Source organism: Cryptomeria japonica, unplaced genomic scaffold (assembly GCF_030272615.1).
Source record: "Cryptomeria japonica unplaced genomic scaffold, Sugi_1.0 HiC_scaffold_97, whole genome shotgun sequence".
Lineage (NCBI taxonomy): Eukaryota > Viridiplantae > Streptophyta > Pinopsida > Cupressales > Cupressaceae > Cryptomeria > Cryptomeria japonica.
The window spans coordinates 75,001-96,036 of NW_026728919.1; the positions used below are offsets into that span (position 1 = coordinate 75,001).

Below are 21,036 nucleotides of genomic sequence, written 5' to 3' on the forward strand. Positions count from 1 at the left end.
TCCATGGGACATGGAAAAGACTCGAGAAGAGAGCTCGCTCACGGGAGAGAGAAGCCAAGGAGACCACGAGAGTGCTGAGAGTGGGACAGCGCTGAATAGGCGGGAGAAGCCTGCGCGTATAAACGGAGATATATATCCAATTGCAACGAAGGAACGTGCCAAAGATCGAGAACAATGGCAGAAATGCTAGTAACGTGCACTTCGGGACCAACGCATCACCGGAAGACAACCGCCAAACATCGAAAGAGTCGCGATGCTCCGCAACCTACGTGCAAAGCGGTCGCACACCGGGTAAGGGAGTGAGAGCCCCAAACATAGCTGGGCGAGGCGCTCACTCCGCTCTTTAATATCTCGTTAATACCGCCAAGGAAATGGCACAAGCACACACACACAAGCATCCTCGGAAGAGGACAGTTCGAGTGACAGGTCAAATCCAAGAGTTCCGAAGACTACCTCCAGGAACAATCGGGAACAAGACTGATTACAAGTCGTCGAGTCTGTTACTGGGCGAACACGAGATGCGCACAGGAAATCGATCAGCCCTCACAATGGCCCAAGGCCAGAGATCGGACTGCTACGATTTACCCCAACAATCATCGTGCCACTCTTCGCAGAGAGGTGATAGACGCCAACGAGCCCGCGCATAGCAATCGAGGTGTAAAAAGGGCGTTGAAGGCAGGAAGCCTGGACGAAAGAGGCTACGAGGTCACCTCGAAGCGGTCTAAGAATCGGGCGCACTTGGGGCGACTACCAGTGCCAACCCCTTATCCCGCGGTGCGTCCGACACACAGAAATTTCCAAGGCGGCCAAGGAGCCTCCCCGCATAGCAATCGGGGTGTGAGGTTACGGATGCAGCATTGATAGCAATCGAGGTGTGAGGCGAAGGATGCAGAAGTGAGAGCCGAGGGATGTAGCAGAGATAGCAATCGGGGTGTGTGATGCAGAAGAGATAGCAATCGAGGTGTGCGGTGGGAAGGGCCCAGCAGCCAGAATGCATGAAGCGACGGATGAAGCAGTGATGACAACCGGGCTGTGAGGAGAGGAGGGATGCAGCCAAGAAAGCAATCAGGGCTCGAGGCAAGGGATGCATCAAGGATAGCAATCATGTTGTGAGGCGAGATTCCAAAGGCTAAACGTGAGAGGCTGCAGGGTCGACTCAGAGAGGTCTATGCATGTGAGAGGCTGAAAGCAAGGTCGACTCGGAGCGGTCTATGCATCGGGCGCGCTTGGGGCGACTACCAGTGCCAACCCCTTATCCCGCGACGCGTCCGACAAAGAGAACGTTCCAAGGCGGCAGAGGAGGTTACCAGCCGAAGGATGCAGTAGCAATAACAGGTATAGTTCCGCGGCGGCCGAGAAGACTCACCGCATAGGAATCGGGATGCGAGGCGAGGGATGCGGCGGGAAGGCCCCGACGGCTAAACGGAAGAGGCTGCAGGGCCGCCTCGGAATGGTCCAAGCATCGGATGCGATTGGGACGACTACCAGTGCCAACCCCTTATCCCGCGATGCGTCCGATACACAGATAGTTCCAAGGCGGCCGAGGAGCCTCACCGCATATCAATCGGGGTGCGAGGCGAGGGATGGGGCGGGAAGGCCCCAACGGCTAGACGGAAGAGGCTTCAGGGCCACCTCGGAATGGTCCAAGCATCGGACGCGCTTGGGGCGACTGCCAGTGCCAACCCCTTATCCCGCGATGCGTCCGATACACAGATGGTTCCAAGGCGGCCGAGGAGCCTCACCGCATTGCAATCGGGGGTGCGAGGCGAGGGATGGGGCGGGAAGGCCCCAACGGCTAGACGGAAGAGGCTTCAGGGCCGCCTAGGAATGGTCCAAGCATCGGACACGCTTGGGGCGACTACCAGTGACAGCCCCCTATCCCGCGATGCGTCCGATACGAAGATGGTTCCAAGGCGGCCGAGGAGCCTCACCGCATAGCAATCGGGGTGCGAGGTGGGGGATGCGGCGAGATGGCCCCAACGGCTAGACGGAAGAGGCCACAGGGCCGCGTCGGAATAGTCCAAGCATCGGACGCGCTTGGGGCGACTACCAGTGACAACCCCTTATCCCGCGATGCGTCCGATACGAAGATAGTTCCAAGGCGGCCGAGGAGCCTCACCGCATAGCAATCGGGGTGCGAGGTGGGGGATGCGGCGAGATGGCCCCAACGGCTAGACGGAAGAGGCTGCAGGGCCGCCTCGGAATAGTCCAAGCATCGGACGCGCTTGGGGCCACTACCAGTGACAACCCCTTATCCCGCAATGCGTCCGATACGAAGATAGTTCCAAGGCGGCCGAAGAGCCTCACCGCATAGCAATCGGGGTGCGAGGTGGGGGATGCGGCGAGATGGCCCCAACGGCTAGACGGAAGAGGCCACAGGGCCGCCTCGGAATAGTCCAAGCATCGGACGCGCTTGGGGCGACTACCAGTGACAACCCCTTATCCCGCGATGCGTCCGATACGAAGATAGTTCCCAGGCGGCCGAGGAGCCTCACCGCATAGCAATCGGGGTGCGAGGCGAGGGATGCGGCGAGATGGCCCCAAAGGCTAGACGGAAGAGGCTGCAGGGCTGCCTCGGAATAGTCCAAGCATCGGACGCGCTTGGGGCGACTACCACTGCCAACCCCTTATCCCGCGATGCGTCCGATACACAGATAGTTCCGAGGCGGCCGAGGAGGTGGGGGATGCAGCGAGATGGCCCCAACGGCTAGACGGAAGAGGCTGCAGGGCCGCCTCGGAATAGTCCAAGCATCGGACGCGCTTGGGGCGACTACCAGTGACAACCCCTTATCCCGCGATGCGTCCGATACACAGATAGTTCCGAGGCGGCCAAGGAGCCTCACCGCATAGCAATCGTGGTGCGAGGTGGGGGATGCGGCGAGATGGCCCCAACGGCTAGACGGAAGAGGCTGCAGGGCCGCCTCGGAATGGTCCAAGCATCGGATGCGCTTGGGGCGACTACCACTGCCAACCCCTTATCCCGCGATGCGTCCGATACACAGATAGTTCCAAGGCGGCCGAGGAGCCTCACAGCATAGCAATCAGGGTGCGAGGCGAGGGATGCGGCGAGAAAGCCCCAACGGCTAGAGGGAAGAGGCTTCAGGTCCGCCTCGGAATGGTCCAAGCATCGGACGCGCTTGGGGCGACTACCAGTGACAACCCCTTATCCCGCGACGCGTCCGATACACAGATAGTTCCAAGGCGGCCGAGGAGCCTCACCGCATAGCAATCGGGGTGCGAGGCGAGGGATGCGGCGAGAAGGACCCAACGGCTACACGGAAGAGGCTTCGGGGCCGCCTCGGAATGGTCCAAGCATCGGACGCGCTTGGGGCGACTACCAGTGACAACCCCTTATCCCGCGACGCGTCCGATACACAGATAGTTCCAAGGCGGCCGAGGAGCCTCACCGCATAGCAATCGGGGTGCGAGGCGAGGGATGCGGCGAGAAGGACCCAACGGCTACACGGAAGAGGCTTCGGGGCCGCCTCGGAATGGTCCAAGCATCGGACGCGCTTGGGGCGACTACCAGTGACAACCCCTTATCCCGCGACGCGTCCGATACACAGATAGTTCCAAGGCGGCCGAGGAGCCTCACCGCATAGCAATCGGGGTGCGAGGCGAGGGATGCGGCGAGAAGGACCCAACGGCTAGACGGAAGAGGCTTCGGGTCCGCCTCGGAATGGTCCAAGCATCGGACGCGCTTGGGGCGACTACCAGTGACAACCCCTTATCCCGCGACGCGTCCGATACACAGATAGTTCCAAGGCGGCCGAGGAGCCTCACCGCATAGCAATCGGGGTGCGAGGCGAGGGATGCGGCGAGAAGGACCCAACGGCTAGACGGAAGAGGCTTCGGGTCCGCCTCGGAATGGTCCAAGCATCGGACGCGCTTGGGGCGACTACCAGTGACAACCCCTTATCCCGCGACGCGTCCGATACACAGATAGTTCCAAGGCGGCCGAGGAGCCTCACCGCATAGCAATCGGGGTGCGAGGCGAGGGATGCGGCGAGAAGGACCCAACGGCTAGACGGAAGAGGCTTCGGGTCCGCCTCGGAATGGTCCAAGCATCGGACGCGCTTGGGGCGACTACCAGTGACAACCCCTTATCCCGTGACGCGTCCGATACACAGATAGTTCCGAGGCGGCCGAGGAGCCTCACCGCATAGCAATCGGGGTGCGAGGCGAAGGATGCGGCGAGAAGGACCCAACGGCTAGACGGAAGAGGCTTCGGGTCCGCCTCGGAATGGTCTAAGCATCGGACGCGCTTGGGGCGACTACCAGTGACAACCCCTTATCCCGCGACGCGTCCGATACACAGATAGTTCCAAGGCGGCCGAGGAGCCTCACCGCATAGCAATCGGGGTGCGAGGCGAGGGATGCGGCGAGAAGGACCCAACGGCTAGACGGAAGAGGCTTCAGGGCCGCCTCGGAATGGTCCAAGCATCGAACGCGCTTGGGGCGACTACCAGTGACAACCCCTTATCCCGCGACGCGTCCGATACACAGATAGTTCCGAGGCGGCCGAGGAGCCTCACCGCATAGCAATCGGGGTGCGAGGCGAGGGATGCGGCGAGAAGGACCCAACGGCTAGACGGAAGAGGCTTCAGGGCCGCCTCGGAATGGTCCAAGCATCGGACGCGCTTGGGGCGACTACCAGTGACAACCCCTTATCCCGCGACGCGTCCGATACACAGATAGTTCCGAGGCGGCCGAGGAGCCTCACCGCATAGCAATCGGGGTGCGAGGCGAGGGATGCGGCGAGAAGGACCCAACGGCTAGACGGAAGAGGCTTCAGGGCCGCCTCGGAATGGTCCAAGCATCGGACGCGCTTGGGGCGACTACCAATGACAACCCCTTATCCCGCGACGCGTCCGATACACAGATAGTTCCGAGGCGGCCGAGGAGCCTCACCGCATAGCAATCGGGGTGCGAGGCGAGGGATGCGGCGAGAAGGACCCAACGGCTAGACGGAAGAGGCTTCAGGGCCGCCTCGGAATGGTCCAAGCATCGGACGCGCTTGGGGCGACTACCAGTGACAACCCCTTATCCCGCGACGCGTCCGATACACAGATAGTTCCGAGGCGGCCGAGGAGCCTCACCGCATAGCAATCGGGGTGCGAGGCGAGGGATGCGGCGAGAAGGACCCAACGGCTAGACGGAAGAGGCTTCAGGGCCGCCTCGGAATGGTCCAAGCATCGGACGCGCTTGGGGCGACTACCGTTGCCAACCCCTTATCCCGCGATGCGTCTGATACACAGATAGTTCCGAGGCGGCCGAGGAGCCTCACCGCATAGCAATCGGGTTGCGAGGCAGATTATTGGGAAGGGAACCCCCTGGGATGCGGCTCAAGCAGTGCCCAAAGGGACTGGAATGCGGAATCACATCGAGAGACCCAAATGCTATACGAGGGCTCAAATCGAATTATCGATTTGGCCACGACATGGACGCATCGGAACGACTACCTTTGCCGAACCACTCGCAATTGCATCCATACCGAAACCAATAGACATTTCCGTTAGAGCCCTCGCATAGCATTCGGGAATCTCGCATGCCCCTCTAAATCGACCAATGCTGGCGCTCAATGAAAATCCGAGCGCTACCACCGTTCGAGCGCCAGCATTGGTCGAGTTAGAGGGGCACGGGGGAGAATGCTCCAGTCAACACCTCCCCTATATAAGTTATTTGTCCGATTCTCGCACAACCGTAGTCTGCCTCGTCGAATCAAACAACGGTCCCAGATTCCGACTTCCGTTCCGTAGAGACCCAAAAGCTAGATGGAGGCTCGCAAGAAAGAGAGTCGGCGCATAGCAATCGGGTTTCTCGAACGTTTAGGGACCGAGCTCACTTGCGGATAGGGCAAAATCCGCCAAGCAACCCAAAAGCTAGACGGGGGCTCGAATCGAATCGCCTAGGCGGCCACAACAACGACGTGTTGGATCGACTACCAGTGCCAAACCATTCAGCAAGACTAGTCTGTGTCGAGGCCGGATAGAGATTCTCAGAGAGCGCCCGCATAGCATTTAGGAGACCTGCCGCGTCCCTCACACTCGACAAATGGTGGTGCACGTTTATAAATCCGAGCGATCCCAACCCTTTCAAGCACCAACATCGGTCGAGATAGAGGGGCACGGAGGGGGCTGCGTGAGACAACACAGTCCCCTATATAAGTTATTTGTCCGATTCTCACACATCCGAAGAATGGTCATCAAATCGGACAACAGCCCAAACTTCCGACTTCCGTCCCAGAAAGCCCAAGAGCTATCTAAAACGTTCATGGCCGGAACTCGATCGCGGCTATACCAGTCCGCCAAGCAACCCAAAAGCTAGACTGGAGCTCTAGTCGAATCACCTCTGTGGCCATTGCAAGGACGTGTTGGAGCGACTACCATTGCCGAACCATTCCGCAGGTCGAGTCCATACCAAGGCCGCATAGAGATTCACGATGAGCTCCTGCATAGCAATCAGGAGACTTGCCGTGTCCATCACAATCGATAAATCCTGGTGCAAGATTTTTGCATCCGAGCGCTCCAACCAGTCGAGCACCAGCATCAATCGACATAAACGGGCACGGGGGGAGGATGCTCGAGAACACTACCTCCCCTATATAAGTTATTTGTCCGATTCTCAAGCAGCCGAAGTCTGGTCATCGAATCGGGTCAAAGACCACAACTTCCGACTTTACCCACAATGCAAGTCATCGAATCGAACATCGGCCCCCGAGTCGGACTCCATGCGTATGTCAGGTCATCGGACCCAAATTCCGCCTTCCTGCGCATGGCGGGCCATCAATATCAACTCGGTCATCGGACCCAAACTCCGCCTTTTTGCGTATGGCACGCCTTCAAATCGGTCATCGGACCCAAATTCCGCCTTCCTGTGCATGGCGGGCCATCAACATCAACTCGGTCATCGGACCCAAATTCCGCCTTTCTGCGCATGGCACGCCATCAACTCGGTCATCGGACCCAAATTCCGCCTTCCTGCGCATGGCAGGTCATCGGACACAAATTCAGACCTCGCCAATATGCCTACGTATCGAATCGGTCATCGGACCCAACTTCCGACTTCATCCATACTGTAGGGTCTTTGAGGTTGGCGCGGTGCGCTCAACCCAGGGAGTCGACCCATCGAAGCATACACCTCCCCTATATAAGCTATTTGTCCGATTCCCACACCTGTGTAGTTTGCACCTCTGACCAGGACATCGACCCCAACTTCCGAACTCGACTGCAACGACGGCACCAGCGCCTTGGTGCGCACCTTGCGACGCACAGTCCCAACATTCGCCTTCCTGCACATGGCAGGTCATCGGACCCAAATTCCGACCTCGCGAGTATGCCTACATATCGAATCGGTCATCGGACCCAACTTCCGACTTCATCCATACCGTAGGGTCTTTGAGGTTGGCGCGGTGCGCTCAACCCGGGGAGTCGACCCAACGAAGCATACACCTCCCCTATATAAGCTATTTGTCCGATTCCCACACCTGTGTAGTTTGCACCTCCGATCAAGACATCGACCCCAACTTCCGAACTCGCCTCCAACGACCGAACCAGCGCCTTGGTGCGCACCTTGCAACGCACAGTGCCAACATTCGCCTTCCTGCACGTGGCAGGTCATCGGACCCAAATTCCGACCTCGCGAGTATGCCTACATATCGAATCGGTCATCGGACCCAACTTCCGACTTCATCCATACCGTAGGGTCTTTGAGGTTGGCGCGGTGCGCTCAACCCGGGGAGTCGACCCAACGAAGCATACACCTCCCCTATATAAGCTATTTGTCCGATTCCCACACCTGTGTAGCTTGCACCTCCGATCAGGACATCGACCCCAACTTCCGAACTCGACTAAAAAGACCGCACCAGCGCCTTGGTGTGCACCTTGCAACGCACAGTGTCAACATTCGCCTTCCTGCACATGGCAGGTCATCGGACCCAAATTCCGACCTCATGAGCATACCTACTAATCGAATTGGTCATCGGACCCAACTTCCGACTTCATCCATACCGTAGGGTCTTTGAGGTTGGCGCGGTGCGCTCAACCTGGGGAGTCGACCCATCGAAGCATACACCTCCCCTATATAAGCTATTTGTCCGATTCCGACACCTGTGTAGTTTGCACCTCCGCTCAGGACATCGACCCCAACTTCCGAACTCGCCTGCAACGACCGAACCAGCGCCTTGGTGCGCACCAAAAGTGCGCACTTTTGGAGGGCACTTTTGTGCGCTCCAAAGGTGCGCACTTTTGGAGGGCACTTTTCTGCGCTCCAAAGGTGCGCACTTTTGGAGGGCACTTTTTGGAGGGCACTTTTCTGCGCTCCAAAGGTGCGCACTTTTGGAGGGCACTTTTTGGAGGGCACTTTTCTGCGCTCCAAAGGTGCGCACTTTTGGAGGGCACTTTTTGGAGGGCACTTTTCTGCGCTCCAAAGGTGCGCACTTTTGGAGGGCACTTTTTGGAGGGCACTTTTCTGCGCTCCAAAGGTGCGCACTTTTGGAGGGCACTTTTTGGAGGGCACTTTTCTGCGCTCCAAAGGTGCGCACTTTTGGAGGGCACTTTTCTGCGCTCCAAAGGTGCGCACTTTTGGAGGGCACTTTTTGGAGGGCACTTTTCTGCGCTCCAAAGGTGCGCACTTTTGGAGGGCACTTTTTGGAGGGCACTTTTCTGCGCTCCAAAGGTGCGCACTTTTGGAGGGCACTTTTTGGAGGGCACTTTTCTGCGCTCCAAAGGTGCGCACTTTTGGAGGGCACTTTTGTGCACTCCAAAGGTGCGCACTTTTGGAGGGCACTTTTCCTGTGCTCCAAAGGTGCACACCTAGGTGAGCACCTTCGACCACACCTTGTAGCACACCAAACTCTGACTTTCGACTTCATCCGCAATGCAGGGTCTTTGAGGTTGGCGCAATGCGCACAACCAGGGGAGTCGACCCATCAAACCCAACACCTCCCCTATATAAGCTATTTGTCTGATTCTCATACATGCGTAGCCTGCAGGAGCAATTAGGACATCGACCCCAACTTTCGGCTTCTAAACGAAAACAAGGTCTTTGAGGTTGGTGTAATGCGAACAACTAGGGGAGTCAACCCATCAAACCCAACACCTCCCCTATATAAGCTATTTGTCTGATTCTCATACATGTGTAGTCTACAGGAGCAATTAGGACATCGACCCCAACTTTTGACTTCTTAACGAAAACAAGGTCTTTGAGGTTGACGTAATGCGCACAACCAGGGGAGTCGACCCATCAAACCCAACACCTCCCCTATATAAGCTATTTGTCCGATTCTCATACATGTGTAGCCTGCAGGAGCCATTAGGACATTGACCCCAACTTTTGACTTCTTAACGAAAACAAGGTCTTTGAGGTTGGCGTAATGCGCACAACCAAGGGAGTTGACCCATCAAACCCAACACCTCCCCTATATAAGCTATTTGTCTGATTCTCATACATGTGTAGCCTGCAACAACGATTAGGACATCCACCCCAACTTCTGAATTCGTCTGCGTTGACCGCACCAAAGGTGCACGCCTTGGTGCTCACCAAAATCCGACTTCCGACTTCTTCTGCTATGCGGGGTCTTTGAGGTTGGCGCAGTGCGCACAACCAGGGGAGTCAACCCACCGAATGCAACACCTCCCCTATATAAGCTATTTGTCTGATTCTCATACATGCGTAGACTGCAGCAATGATTAGGACATCCACCCCAACTTTTGACTTCTTAAACAAGACAGGGTCTTTGAAGTTGGTGCAGTGCACACAACCAGGGGAGTCGACCCATCAAACGCAACACCTCCCCTATATAAAGCTATTTGTCCGATTCTCATACGTGTAGTCTGCAGCAGCGATTAGGACATCGACCCCAACTTCCGAATTCGTTTGCATTGACCGCACCAAAGGTGCACGCCTTGGTGTGCACCCTGGAGTGCACTTTGGTGCTCACCTCGGTGCACACTTTGGTGTGCACCTCGGTGTGCACCAAAGGTGCGCACCTTGGAGCGCACCAAAGGTGTACACTTTGGAGCGCACCACATAGGGTCTTTGAGAGGTTGGCGCAGTGCGCACACCAAGGTGGGTGTTGAGGTGCGTGCCGAGGTGGGTGGGTGCTAGGGTGCGCTCCATGGTGGGTGCCAGGGTGGGTGCGTGCTAGGGTGGATTCCAAAGAGGGTCATAGGGTGGGTGCCAAGGTGGGTTGGTGATATAGTGGGTTCAAAGGTGGGTACTAGGGTGGGTTCCAAGGTGGGTCACAAGTTGGGTGCCAGGATGCGTGGGTGTTAGGTTGGGTGCCAAGGTGGGCTCCTGCGTGGGTGGGTGCTAGGGTGGGTTTCAAGGTGGACGCGAGGGCGGGTGCCAAGGTGGGTAACAAGTTGGGTGTTAGGATGGGTGAGTGCTAGAGTGGGTGCCAAGGTGGGTGGGTGCTAAGGTGGATGCCAAGGTGGTTCACAGGGTGGGTGGGTTCTAGGGTGAGTTCCAAGGTGGGTCACAGGTTCAGTGCTAGGGTGGGTGTCAAGGCGGGTGTCGAGGTGCCTGGGTGCTAGGGTGTGGATGCCAATGTGGGTCATAGGGTGGGTACTAGGGTGGGCTGCAATGTGGGTGCCAAGGTGGGTAACATGCTCGGTGGGTTCTAAATTGGGTGCCAGGGTGGGTGTGCACCCACCTTGCCCGAGGTGGGTGCCAAGGTGCCAGTGTGGGTGGGTGCTAAGGTGGATGCCAAGGTGGGTGAGAAGGTGGGTGATAGGTTGAGTGGTAGGATGGGTGGGTGCCAAGATGGGTCACAGGGTGGGTGCAAGGGTGGGTAGGTGCTAGGGTTGGTGTCAGGGTGGGTGGGTGCTAGGTTGGGTTCCAAGGTGGGTGCGAGGGTGAGTGTCAAGGTGGGTCACAGGTTAGGTGCTAGGATGGGTGAGTGCTAGGGTGCAAAGGTGCCAGGGTGGGTGCTAGGATGGGTCGATGCTAGGGTGAGTGGCAAGGTGGGTCCACAAGTGTCAAGGTGGGTGCCGAGGTGGGTGCCAAGTCGGCGACTGCTATGGTGGATGCCAAGGTGGGTCACGGGGTGGGTGCCAAGTTGCTAGGTTGGGTTCCAAGGTGGGTGCCAACGTGGGTGCTAGGGTGCGTGGGTTAAAGGGTGTGTCACAACGTGGGTGCCAGGATGGGTGCGCACCCACACTGGCCAAGACGGGTGCGGGTGCAAGGTTGGGTTCCAAGCCCGGTCACAGGCTGGGTGCTAGGATGGGTGGGTGCCAAGGTGGGCACCAGGGTGGGTGCACCCACCCTGGCCAAGGTGGGTCACGGGGTGGGTCCTAGGGTGGGTAACGGGGTGGGTACTAAGGTGCGTGCCAAGGTGGGTCATAGGGTGGGTGCCAAGGTGGGCACCAGGGTGGGTGTGCACCAACCCTAGCCAGGGTAGGTCACGGGGTGGTTGTCGGGGTGGGCGTCAAGGAGCCAAGGTGGGTGGCAAGTAGCCAAGTTGCGTGCCAAGGTGGGTGTCGGGGTGGGTGCCAAGGATCCAAGGTGGGTGCCAAGGAACCAAGGTGGGTGTCTGGGTGGGTGCCGAGGTGGGAGCCAGGGTGGGTCCCAAGGTGAGTGCAAAGGTGGGTGCCAGGGTCAAGGTGAGTGCCAATGTGGGTTCCAAGGTGCCAGGGTCAGGGTGAGTGCCAATGTGGGTTCAAAGGTGCTAAGTTGGGTGCGAGGTTGGGTGCGAGGGTGGGTGGGTGCCAAGGTGTGCTAGGTGGAAGCCCGGGTGGGTCGGCATCCCATGGGTGTCGAGTTGGGTGCCTGATGGGTGCTTCTTGTCAAGTTTTAGTCGTCGGGACTCATTTCGAGCCTTAGAGGTCGTTTCTTGTCCGGTTGCCCTGTCTTCGACCTGGGAACCCAATTTTGGTCCTCGGGTCCCATTTTTTTTTGTCTCGCATCCCACTTTTGGCCTGTGGCCTTTTCGGGGTCGATTCTCGTTTTGGGCATCAGAGCATGTTTCTTCTCCTAAAACCCAATATTTGTTTATTAAGTCTCGGAACACATTTTTGTTCTCGTGGACCCATCATGGGTCTTGGAACGCATTTGTGGTCCTTGGGTCCCATTTTGCATCCCGAAACTTGTGTTTTGGTGCTTGATCCCTATTTTGGGTGCCCACCTTGCACCAAGTGCGCACCCGGGGCAAACCGAGCGCCTTGGTGCACCGGGGCAAGATCGAGCGTGCACCCGAGGCGCCCCGAACATGCACCAAGGTGCACTCGGCCCACATGTGAGCGCAGGTTGTTGCGCCCGAGGTGGTGTGTGGGCACCGCGTTGCAGACGGGACACTGCACGCACACGACGCCCCCTCCAGGTGCACGCACGTAGGCCGGGCCGGGTGCACACCCGACGCCCTAGCAAGGTGCGCGCACCCGGGCAGGGCTCACACTTGGCGAACGGGGCGCACTTCGCGAGGGAGGGTGTGCACCTCGACGGGGGTGGGTGGCCGGGGTGGATTCGCACGTGGGTCGCGGTTTGCTAAGTACACACTGCGACAAGCTCATAACGGGTGCGATCATACCAGCGTTAGTGCACCGGATCCCATCAGAACTCCGCAGTTAAGCGCGCTTGGGCCGGAGTAGTACTGGGATGGGTGACCTCCCGGGAAGTCCCGGTGTTGCACCCTTTTTTAGTTTTTCGCCGGGCGTCGCAATGCTATTTGAATAAACCTTTTGCCCGTTTGCGTTCTCGTCGGGGCCGGGCCGGGCCGGGGTGCGCTGCCCGCACTACCGCGCGCGCGGGGGGCGACACCGAGCGCGCACCCGAGGCGCCCCGAGCACACAGGCCACGGTGCAACCCGGGCGTTGTGCGCGCACCCCGGTGCGCCCGAGGTGCTGCGCGCGCACCCAGGTGAAATCGGTGTGCACCTCGGCCAGTGCGCGCTCGGTCGAGTCGCGCACGTTGGCCAAGGTGCACGGTGATGTTTCTTACTCTAAGGTTCCGCACCAGACGCCCGGGACAGGTGAGCGAAGCTGGGCGGGGCCGGGTGCGCGGCCGGGGCAGGTGCACGCAGCTGGAGAGAGCTTTGGAGCACACTTCGGAGCGCACCAATGATGCGCTCCATTCAAAAGTTTCCTGAAAAGGCAAAAAAAGTTGAGATTATAGAATTTCCCACTTGAGAGATTGTAAAAAAAAAAAATTTAAAATGAAGGAAACGCGGGTGCCAAGGTGTGCGCAGCCCAGCCAAGGTGTGCGCACCAAGGCGCCCACCCTGGCGAAGGTGCACGCAAGGTGCGCACCCGAGGCAAACCGGACAATTAACCCAACTTTCGACTTCGCGCGCACCTTGGAGCGCACTTCGGAGCGCTCCTTGGTGCGCACCAATCTTGGGCACCTCGGAGTGCACCATGGCGCCCACCAAGGTGCGCACCCGGGGCAAACCGAGCTCCGACTTCGTGCGCACCTTGGAGTGCACGAAAGGTGCGCACCATGGCGCCCACCAAGGTGCGCAGCCCAGCCAAGGCGTGCGCATCAAGGTGCGCACCCTGGCGAAGGTGCGCACCCGGGGCAAACCGAGCTCCGACTTCGTGCGCACCTTGGAGCGCACAAAAGGTGCGCAACCCAGCCAAGGTGTGCGCACCCCGGTCAAACCGAGCTCCGAATCGTGCGCACCAGAGGTGCACGCCATCGTGCGCACCTTGGAGCACACTTCGGAGCCCTCCTTGGTGCGCGCCGATGTTGCGCACCTCGGAGCGCACCCGGGGAAAACAATGCAATTAACCCGACTTTCGACTTCGTGGGCACCTCGGAGCGCTCTCGGGTTCGCACCTCGGAGCACACCGAGGTGCGCACCTTTGATGCGCTGCCTTCACCAATTTCCAGAAAAGGCAAGAAAACATTGAGAAGGTGTGCGCACCGAGGTGCCCACCCTGGCGAAGGTGCACGCGAGGTGCGCACCCGGGGCAAACCGGGCTCCGACTTCGTGCACGCCGCACCTTGGAGCACACTTCGGAGCGCTCCTTGGTGCGCACCAGGGCGCGCAACCCAGCCGAGGTGCCCACCCCGGCGAAGGTGCACGCGAGGTGCGCACCCGGGGCAAACCGGGCTCCGACTTCGTGCACGCCATGGTGCCCACCGCGGCGAAGGTGCACGCGAGGTGCGCACCCGGGGCAAACCGGGCTCCGACTTCGTGCACGCCGCACCTTGGAGCACACTTCGGAGCGCTCCTTGGTGCGCACCATGGTGCCCACCAGGGCGCGCAACCCCGCCGAAGGTGCACGCGAGGTGCGCACCCGGGGCAAACCGGGCTCCGACTTCGTGCACGCCGCACCTTGGAGCACACTTCGGAGCGCTCCTTGGTGCGCACCATGGTGCCCACCAGGGCGCGCAACCCCGCCGAAGGTGCACGCGAGGTGCGCACCCGGGGCAAACCGGGCTCCGACTTCGTGCACGCCATGGTGCGCACCGCGGCGAAGGTGCGCACCCGGGGCAAACCGGGCTCCGACTTCGTGCACGCCGCACCTTGGAGCACACTTCGGAGCGCTCCTTGGTGCGCACCAGGGCGCGCAACCCAGCCGAGGTGCCCACCCCGGCGAAGGTGCACGCGAGGTGCGTACCCGGGGCAAACCGGGCTCCGACTTCGTGCACGCCGCACCTTGGAGCACACTTCGGAGCGCTCCTTGGTGCGCACCATGGTGCCCACCAGGCCGCGCAACCCAGCCAAGGTGTGCGCACCAAGGTGCACGCGAGGTGCGCACCCGGGGCAAACCGGGGTCCGACTTCGTGCACGCCGCACCTTGGAGCACACATCGGGGCGCTCCCGGGTTCGCACCGGCGTTGCGCACCGTGGTGGGCACCTCGGAGCACACCAAGGTGGGCAGCGAGGTGCGCACCTTTGATGCGATGCCTTCACTAATTTCCATAAAAGGCAAAAAAAAAATGAGATTTTAAAATTTCCGTTTTGAAAGATAGTGAGAAAAAGGGAATGCTGGTGCCATCTTGAGCCCGCCCTGGTGCGCAGCCCAGCCAAGGTGTGCGCACCAAGGTGCCCACCCTGGCGAAGGTGCGCGCCCGGGCAATTAACCCAACTTCCAACTTCGCGCGCGCCAGGGTGGGAGCGCACCCAACAACCGGGCCTGGGAAGAGCCAATGCGAGAAACCCCACCAAACGCTCTGACAAAAAAAGAGGGGGCGCTCCAGTAACCCCGCTTCGGAGCGCACCCTGGGCAAACCCAGCCAAGGTGCCCACCCCGGCCAAGGTGCAGGCGAGGTGCGCACCCGGGGCAAACCGGGCTCCGACAACGTGCACGCCGCACCTTGGAGCACACTTCGTAGCGCTCCCGGGTGCGCACCTCAGAGCACACCAAGGTGGGCAGCGAGGTGCGCACCTTTGATGCGCTGCCTTCACTAATTTCCAGAAAAGGCAAAAAAAAAAGGAGATTTTAAAATTTCCGTTTTGAAAGATAGTGAAAAAAACGGAACGCGCGTGCCATCTTGAGCCCGCCCTGGTGCGCAGCCCAGGTAAGGTGCCCACCCTGGCAAAGGTGCGCACCCGGGCAATTAACCCTACTTCCGACTTCGTGCGCGCCAGGGTGGCAACCGGGCCTCGGAAGAGCCAATGCGAGAAACCCCACCAAACGCTCCGACAAAAAAAGAGGCGGCGCTCCAATAACCCCGCTTCGGAGCGCAGCCGGGGCAAACCCAGCCAAGGTGCCCACCCCGACGAAGGTGCACGCGAGGTGCGCACCCGGGGCAAACCGGGCTCCGACAACGTGCACGCAGCACCTTGGAGCACACTTCGAAGCACTCCCGGGTGCCCACCGGCGTTGCGCACCGTGGTGGGCAGCGAGGTGCGCACCTTTGATGCGCTGCCTTCACTAATTTCCAGAAAAAGGCAAAAAAAAATGAGATTTTAAAATTTCCGTTTTGAAAGATAGTGAAAAAAAAGGAACGCGGGTGCCATCTTGAGCCCGCCCTGGTGCGCAGCCCAGGCAAGGCATGCGCACCAAGGTGCCCACCCGAGGTGCACACCCGGGGCAAACCGGGCTCCGACTTCGTGCAGGCCGCACCTTGGAGCACACTTCGGAGCGCTCCTTGGTGCGCACCATGGTGCCCACCAGGGCGCGCAACCCAGCCAAGGTCTGCACACTAAGGTGCCCACCCCGGCGAAGGTGCACGCGAGGTGCGCACCCGGGGCAAACCGGGCTCCGACTTCGTGCACGCCATGGTGCCCACCGCGGCGAAGGTGCACGCGAGGTGCGCACCCGGGGCAAACCGGGCTCCGACTTCGTGCACGCCGCACCTTGGAGCACACTTCGGAGCGCTCCTTGGTGCGCACCATGGTGCCCACCAGGGCGCGCAACCCAGCCAAGGTGTGCGCACCAAGGTGCACGCGAGGTGCGCACCCGGGGCAAACCGGGGTCCGACTTCGTGCACGCCGCACCTTGGAGCACACATCGGAGCGCTCCCAGGTTCGCACCAGCGTTGCGCACCTTTGATGCGCTGCCTTCACTAATTTCCAGAAAAGGCAAAAAAAAACGATATTTTAAAATTTCCGTTCTGAAAGATAGTGAAAAAAACGGAACGCGGGTGCCATCTTGAGCCCTTCCTGGTGCGCAGCCCAGGCAAGTTGTGCGCACCAAGGTGCCCACCCTGGCGGAGGTGCGCGCCCGGGGCAAACCGGGCTCCGACTTCGTGCACTGCATGGTGCCCACCAAGGCGCGCAACCCAGCCAAGGTGCCCACCGCAGCGAAGGTGCACGCGAGGTGCACACCCGGGGCAAACCGGGCTCCGACTTCGTGCACGCCGCACCTTGGAGCACACTTCAGAGCGCTCCTTGGTGCGCACCAGGGCGCGCAACCCAGCCGAGGTGCCCACCCCGGCGAAGGTGCACGCGAGGTGCGCACCCGGGGCAAACCGGGCTCCGACTTCGTGCACGCCATGGTGCCCACCGCGGCGAAGGTGCGCACCCGGGGCAAACCGGGCTCCGACTTCGTGCACGCCGCACCTTGGAGCACACTTCGGAGCGCTCCTTGGTGCGCACCATGGTGCCCACCAGGCCGCGCAACCCAGCCAAGGTGTGCGCACCAAGGTGCACGCGAGGTGCGCACCCGGGGCAAACCGGGGTCCGACTTCGTGCACGCCGCACCTTGGAGCACACATCGGGGCGCTCCCGGGTTCGCACCGGCGTTGCGCACCGTGGTGGGCACCTCGGAGCACACCAAGGTGGGCAGCGAGGTGCGCACCTTTGATGCGATGCCTTCACTAATTTCCATAAAAGGCAAAAAAAAAACGAGATTTTAAAATTTCCGTTTTGAAAGATAGTGAGAAAAAGGGAATGCTGGTGCCATCTTGAGCCCGCCCTGGTGCGCAGCCCAGCCAAGGTTTGCGCACCAAGGTGCCCACCCTGGCGAAGGTGCGCGCCCGGGCAATTAACCCAACTTCCAACTTCGCGCGCGCCAGGGTGGGAGCGCACCCAACAACCGGGCCTGGGAAGAGCCAATGCGAGAAACCCCACCAAACTCTCTGACAAAAAAAGAGGGGGCGCTCCAGTAACCCCGCTTCGGAGCGCACCCTGGGCAAACCCAGCCAAGGTGCCCACCCCGGCCAAGGTGCAGGCGAGGTGCGCACCCGGGGCAAACCGGGCTCCGACAACGTGCACGCCGCACCTTGGAGCACACTTCGTAGCGCTCCCGGGTGCGCACCTCAGAGCACACCAAGGTGGGCAGCGAGGTGCGCACCTTTGATGCGCTGCCTTCACTAATTTCCAGAAAAGGCAAAAAAAAAAGGAGATTTTAAAATTTCCGTTTTGAAAGATAGTGAAAAAAACGGAACGCGCGTGCCATCTTGAGCCCGCCCTGGTGCGCAGCCCAGGTAAGGTGCCACCCTGGCAAAGGTGCGCACCCGGGCAATTAACCCTACTTCCGACTTCGTGCGCGCCAGGGTGGCAACCGGGCCTCGGAAGAGCCAATGCGAGAAACCCCACCAAACGCTCCGACAAAAAAAGAGGCGGCGCTCCAATAACCCCGCTTCGGAGCGCAGCCGGGGCAAACCAAGCCAAGGTGCCCACCCCGACGAAGGTGCACGCGAGGTGCGCACCCGGGGCAAACCGGGCTCCGACAACGTGCACGCAGCACCTTGGAGCACACTTCGAAGCACTCCCGGGTGCCCACCGGCGTTGCGCACCGTGGTGGGCAGCGAGGTGCGCACCTTTGATGCGCTGCCTTCACTAATTTCCAGAAAAAGGCAAAAAAAAATGAGATTTTAAAATTTCCGTTTTGAAAGATAGTGAAAAAAAAGGAACGCGGGTGCCATCTTGAGCCCGCCCTGGTGCGCAGCCCAGGCAAGGCATGCGCACCAAGGTGCCCACCCGAGGTGCACACCCGGGGCAAACCGGGCTCCGACTTCGTGCAGGCCGCACCTTGGAGCACACTTCGGAGCGCTCCTTGGTGCGCACCATGGTGCCCACCAGGGCGCACCCGAGGCAAACCGGGCTCCGACTTCGTGCACGCCGCACCTTGGAGCACACATCGGAGCGCTCCCAGGTTCGCACCAGCGTTGCGCACCTTTGATGCGCTGCCTTCACTAATTTCCAGAAAAGGCAAAAAAAAACGATATTTTAAAATTTCCGTTCTGAAAGATAGTGAAAAAAACGGAACGCGGGTGCCATCTTGAGCCCTTCCTGATGCGCAGCCCAGGCAAGTTGTGCGCACCAAGGTGCCCACCCTGGCGGAGGTGCGCGCCCGGGGCAAACCGGGCTCCGACTTCGTGCACTGCATGGTGCCCACCAAGGCGCGCAACCCAGCCAAGGTGCCCACCGCAGCGAAGGTGCACGCGAGGTGCGCACCCGAGGTGCACACCCGGGGCAAACCGGGCTCCGACTTCGTGCACGCCGCACCTTGGAGCACACTTCAGAGCGCTCCTTGGTACGCACCAGGGCGCGCAACCCAGCCAAGGTGCTCACCCCGGCGAAGGTGCACGCGAGGTGCGCACCCGGGGCAAACCGGGCTCGGACTTCGTGCACGCCGCACCTTGGAGCACACATCGGAGCGCTCCCGGGTTCGCACCAGCATTGCGCACCTTTGATGCGCTGCCTTCACTAATTTCCAGAAAAGGCAAAAAAAAGAAAAAAATGAGATTTTAAAATTTCCGTTTTGAAAGATAGTGAAAAAAACGGAACGCGGGTGCCATCTTGAGCCCGCCCTGGTGTGCAGCCCAGGCAAGTTGTGCGCACCAAGGCACCCACCCTGGCCAAGGTGGGTCACGGGGTGGGTCCTAGGGTGGGTAACGGGGTGGGTACTAAGGTGCGTGCCAAGGTGGGTCATAGGGTGGGTGCCAAGGTGGGCACCAGGGTGGGTGTGCACCAACCCTAGCCAGGGTAGGTCACGGGGTGGTTGTCGGGGTGGGCGTCAAGGAGCCAAGGTGGGTGGCAAGTAGCCAAGTTGCGTGCCAAGGTGGGTGTCGGGGTGGGTGCCAAGGATCCAAGGTGGGTGCCAAGGAACCAAGGTGGGTGTCTGGGTGGGTGCCGAGGTGGGAGCCAGGGTGGGTCCCAAGGTGAGTGCAAAGGTGGGTGCCAGGGTCAAGGTGAGTGCCAATGTGGGTTCCAAGGTGCCAGGGTCAGGGTGAGTGCCAATGTGGGTTCAAAGGTGCTAAGTTGGGTGCGAGGTTGGGTGCGAGGGTGGGTGGGTGCCAAGGTGTGCTAGGTGGAAGCCCGGGTGGGTCGGCATCCCATGGGTGTCGAGTTGGGTGCCTGATGGGTGCTTCTTGTCAAGTTTTAGTCGTCGGGACTCATTTCGAGCCTTAGAGGTCGTTTCTTGTCCGGTTGCCCTGTCTTCGACCTGGGAACCCAATTTTGGTCCTCGGGTCCCATTTTTTTTTGTCTCGCATCCCACTTTTGGCCTGTGGCCTTTTCGGGGTCGATTCTCGTTTTGGGCATCAGAGCATGTTTCTTCTCCTAAAACCCAATATTTGTTTATTAAGTCTCGGAACACATTTTTGTTCTCGTGGACCCATCATGGGTCTTGGAACGCATTTGTGGTCCTTGGGTCCCATTTTGCATCCCGAAACTTGTGTTTTGGTGCTTGATCCCTATTTTGGGTGCCCACCTTGCACCAAGTGCGCACCCGGGGCAAACCGAGCGCCTTGGTGCACCGGGGCAAGATCGAGCGTGCACCCGAGGCGCCCCGAACATGCACCAAGGTGCACTCGGCCCACATGTGAGCGCAGGTCGTTGCGCCCGAGGTGGTGTGTGGGCACCGCGTTGCAGACGGGACACTGCACGCACACGACGCCCCCTCCAGGTGCACGCACGTAGGCCGGGCCGGGTGCACACCCGACGCCCTAGCAAGGTGCGCGCACCCGGGCAGGGCTCACACTTGGCGAACGGGGCGCACTTCGCGAGGGAGGGTGTGCACCTCGACGGGGGTGGGTGGCCGGGGTGGATTCGCACGTGGGTCGCGGTTTGCTAAGTACACACTGCGACAAGCTCATAACGGGTGCGATCATACCAGCGTTAGTGCACCGGATCCCATCAGAACTCCGCAGTTAAGCGCGCTTGGGCCGGAGTAGTACTGGGATGGGTGACCTCCCGGGAAGTCCCGGTGTTGCACCCTTTTTTAGTTTTTCGCCGGGCGTCGCAATGCTATTTGAATAAACCTTTTGCCCGTTTGCGTTCTCGTCGGGGCCGGGCCGGGCCGGGGTGCGCTGCCCGCACTACCGCGCACGCGGGGGCGACACCGAGCGCGCACCCGAGGCGCCCCGAGCACACAGGCCACGGTGCAACCCGGGCGTTGTGCGCGCACCCCGGTGCGCCCGAGGTGCTGCGCGCGCACCCAGGTGAAATCGGTGTGCACCTCGGCCAGTGCGCGCTCGGTCGAGTCGCGCACGTTGGCCAAGGTGCACGGTGATGTTTCTTACTCTAAGGTTCCGCACCAGACGCCCGGGACAGGTGAGCGAAGCTGGGCGGGGCCGGGTGCGCGGCCGGGGCAGGTGCACGCAGCTGGAGAGAGCTTTGGAGCACACTTCGGAGCGCACCAATGATGCGCTCCATTCAAAAGTTTCCTGAAAAGGCAAAAAAAGTTGAGATTATAGAAT

The 21,036-nt window shown here is 60.1% G+C and overlaps 2 non-coding genes across 2 annotated transcripts; both read left to right on the forward strand.

The window, feature by feature from the left end:
* The first annotated feature begins 12,512 nt into the window (after positions 1–12,512).
* LOC131864895 (5S ribosomal RNA) lies at positions 12,513–12,631 on the forward strand. The gene has a single exon (XR_009363622.1). It is a non-coding gene; the product is annotated as a 5S ribosomal RNA (ribosomal RNA).
* A 7,805-nt stretch (positions 12,632–20,436) lies between these two features.
* On the forward strand, positions 20,437–20,555 carry LOC131864906 (5S ribosomal RNA). The gene has a single exon (XR_009363633.1). It is a non-coding gene; the product is annotated as a 5S ribosomal RNA (ribosomal RNA).
* Positions 20,556–21,036: the final 481 nt, after the last annotated feature.